The sequence below is a fragment of the Schistocerca piceifrons genome, chromosome 2 (genome assembly GCF_021461385.2).
Source record: "Schistocerca piceifrons isolate TAMUIC-IGC-003096 chromosome 2, iqSchPice1.1, whole genome shotgun sequence".
NCBI lineage: Eukaryota > Metazoa > Arthropoda > Insecta > Orthoptera > Acrididae > Schistocerca > Schistocerca piceifrons.
In genome coordinates this window covers 702149168-702153518 of record NC_060139.1, presented here as the reverse complement: position 1 = coordinate 702153518, position 4351 = coordinate 702149168, and positions in this window count along the sequence as shown.

Here is a 4351-nt window from a genome sequence, read left to right as displayed (position 1 = left end):
ATCATGGTATCTAAGTTCAAGGTAATCCTCTTCTACCATGCGTACAGTTTCCCCACTGAATGCCTTGCCACAATGGCAGGGGACTTAGCAGATCCAGGAATGCAAGAGCCTAGATCATCCTTAATTATACCTAGTGATGTCGAGGTCTTAGAGGATGGGTGAAATACTGATATGATACTGTGTTGCTCCAGGATCCTGCAGACTTTTCCTGAGGTATTGATGACAAACAGGATGCATGCTCGTGATTTGTGCTACACTTTTTCATCATGCTTCTGAAGTACAACCTGTCTAAACACATGCCTTATCTGTTTATCGTTGTACTCATTCCTTCCAAATGTCTCCAGATGCTTCAGCTCAGTTGGAAGGCTGTATTGTTTGCACATGATCACGACTTGTGAATAAGTGTGCTGGAAACAGTTTCACTCTGTGAGTTGTGGTGACTACTGGAGACTAGTAGATACAAATCAGTGTGATGGTCTTTCTGCGAACACTATGTCCAAGCTTGATATCTGGTTTCCAATTCACCAGGACATCAAGAAGTGGAAGGACACCATCTTGTTCCACCTCTACAGTAAACTATATGTTGGAGTGAAGCAAGTTGACATCATGGTGAAATTCACATAAGATGTCCCATCCATGAAGCCAAACAGCAAATGTGTCATCCAGTAATGGCAGAAATATGTTGGGCTTCAGTTAAACTTGCTCCAGGACCTTCTCCTTGAAATCTTTCATAAACCAGTTCATCAGAACCTGCAACAGAGGATATCCCATGATGACACCATCTGTCTGTCCATATTAATTGCCATCAAGCAGGAAGTTGAGGTGAAATGAAGAAAATATTTAACTCATCATTCAAAGATGCACCTGGGCTCAAACTAAGCATAAAAAACAGAAAGTATCTATGTACATTAAAGCAGTCAACATTTATGTAAACTCTGTTTGTAACATTGCTTCAAAGAGGATAAATTCAGTGGCATATTGAGCCCTATAAAGGCAACAAAAACAAGTTCTGTTAAGCATTACACAGGTATTGTGATCTTGCTTGTTTCACCTTTATTCACCTACCTATATATGGAAAGTACTCTCCAAGTCTCCTCCCTAAACAATTACACTCAAAGCACTTGCAAGACTGAACAATAAGGTACTGTATTTACTAAAGTAAAACTTCTGTAAAGCAAATTTTTGCAGCTTCACTAATAACATGCCTTTGATCACAGTGAATATCTCTCTGATCTAATAATAATAATGTTATTCCAGTAATGTCACACAACCCAACTGCCTGGAATTTAGTGGGCATGAAAATAAAATAATTAGTAAAGGCAACAATATCATAACAATCTGAAGGGTATTAGCAGTGCATACCCATATTAGAAAATAGATTATCATGAGGGTCACTTAATATCATTCTGCCACGAGGTTATTTATATTTATACATCTTATCCCTTAATATACAAAATCATTCAGAACAGATTTTATTGCTACTCCCTGTCGGTGTGTGTGTAATCTCATGTTTACCTTTATCTGCTCAAAGAAGAGTGAATTAAATTGCAGGTCCACAGAAATCAGATGTTCAAATGAAGAAAGCACTAAAAACTTCTACTTTCTATTCACACACACAATGATGCTTAACTGGCTAGTTAGAAATTCCCCCTTACCCTGAGCATTTGTCACTTTACACGAAGTATTTTGCGGTCAAGCTTCTTTGAAAGACAGTTGCACCCAACTTTTGAAGTAATCGTGACATAGTTACACACAAATGAATATTTCACACTAACAGGGTACACAATGTAATTTACTCAAATCAGAAGCACAAACATAGGATTCTATAAATTTACAATTTCAGCTAAGGAAATACACAGAATTTACACATATAGGCTACAGACATATGAAACTGAAATAAATAATTTCTGCCCAGAAACAAGAAACTGCTACAGTATTTTCTTGTGCATTTAAAACCTCCTCCTTGCTGCAAGAATCAGGGCAATTTAAAACATTGCTTACGGACCTCGTAAGCATCCCCATTCATAAGTTGTTCAGTGATGTCTATGTGATCTAGACTAAATTGTAATCAGCTCGTAAGCATTCTGCTGACTTTACACCTTCTTGGAGATTACTTATTTGGCTGACCACAATTTCTTTCTGGCCTCCTTGACTGATGTATTTAATACAGATGTTGCTCTTACTACACTTCAGCCTAGATCTTGGAGAAATATGTCAATGAAGTGGGTATAACTCATTTTTGTCATCTTCATTTCTTTCACCAGATACGAGTACTTCCCAGTGAATGTCACGAAGAGCAATGCCTGCCAGGTAGTACAATTTATCAACAATAGTTGACCTCACACAGCCAGTAAGGAACCTCGCAAGGTCTACTTCTTTCATGTGTGTGTATTTGTACCAGACTGCACAAGAACATTCACCAGCCAAGAAACACAGTACCACAGCAAACGTTCAGACTACCTGAGTTTGGGCACCCCCAGATACTAACAAACAAATTTCCAAATGGTGGTTTTTTGCTTGCAACTTGGTTAACTCCGTGTTATTTGTGTGTAAAACAATACTTCAGCTCAATGCTTCTGAAAGTACTTTTTTCCCCCTCCAGCCTGTCTGTGTCTTAGGTGGAAAGTGCAGACCTGAGTTCTGTGTGGGTTTGGCTTCAGATGTTCTTGTTACAGTAATCAAAAAACATTCCGAGAGCACTTGTAAGCAAGTGTTCTGCTTCAATATCATCTGTGCCGTCAATGCAAGGTTTTCAGCATATAGGAAAATTTTGAATGAATTAGGTCTTGGCAGCAGCTTCTTGAAGATTCAAAGTGTTGCCTTTCAGAGTGAGTATTTTCACAATCTGGGTTGTCCAAACACTTTCAATCAATGAGCAATATCTACAAGTTTGCAGAACGGCCTCTGAGGAGTTGGGAAAATAGGTTTTCAGGTGGGTGATCAAGTGTGACTGGATAACTAAATCAATAAGAGCAATATCTGTGACTGATAAAGTAATCATATCCCTTGTTTATGCCACAGAAGTGTCATATTGGTACAGAACATAGCACAACTGAACACAGGAAATAAAACTATTATGAAAATGCATTGATACTGTACAAAGTACATTTCTTCACCAACAAAGTTACGCTGGATGAATATCTCAAACGAATGAAGGCAGCCACAGCTACGTCTACCCACAGCTACCCACCTTACGGTGTGTGGCAGAGGGCACTTTGTTACTGTTACTTCTTTTTGCTGTTTCAGGCACGAATGATGTGTAGTAAAAACGATTGTTGACGGAATTTTATCTCTCTATTTTACCTTCATGGTGTTTTGATGTGATACGTTTAAAAGGAAGCAGTATATTGGCTGACTCCTCTTTAAAAGAAGCCCTCAAAATTTTAACAATAAATCACACCACGATACACATTGCCTCTCTTGTAATGCCTGTCACTGGAGATGGACGAGCACCTCTTGTCGGTCTTCCATTCTTACTAAATGAACCTGCAACAAAATGTGCCTCATCTTTGGATCTTCACTATTTCTTCCATAAGTTCTATTCCGAACTGATGAGCAATGTTCAAGTATCAGCCAAACAAATTTTTTTGTACACTACCTCATCCAAGGGTGGACTACAGTTCTTATGGATTCTTCTAATGGATCTGTCTGGCATCTGCTTTACCCGTTGTCAGTTTTACACGATTGTTTCACTTTAAACTGTTCGGTATGTACACATTCAGATATTTAATGGATGTGATTCTTTCCAATGATTCTTATGCCATTGTGTATTAACAAAATAATAGATCTCTTACAATTTTTTTGCGATATGTCCAAAGTTACTTTTATGTCAGGAGGTTTCGCTACCTTAAGATGGTGTACTGTGTTTTATTTGGTAGGAAATCTTCAGTCCACACAATGACTGTGCAAAACTTTCATTCACTGTACGATGGTACGAAACTGTATCAAATGCTTTCCAGAAGCCAAGAAACACATCATCAAACTGGATGTCTTTACCTGCTGGCTTCTTGGTCTTATACAAAGCATATTTTGTCTCCAGAAAGGTCATAATACACGAGCATAATGTGCTCTAAAATTCTACAGTAGACTGATGTCAGCAATATATGTGAGCATGACGTATGTTGTAAAATTCTACAGTAGGCTAACATCAGCAAGACAGGACTGCAGTTTTATGGATAAACCTTATTTTTTAAAAAACGGGAGTACCTGCACATTTCATTCAACCAGTGAAATTCAATTTCTCCTGCATCACAGTTTTTCGAAATACTTCTAATTTACCACAGAAACAATAAGGGAACACAAACATCCACTATGGCCTAAAGTATGGAAGTTCCTAGAAGAGTACACTTCT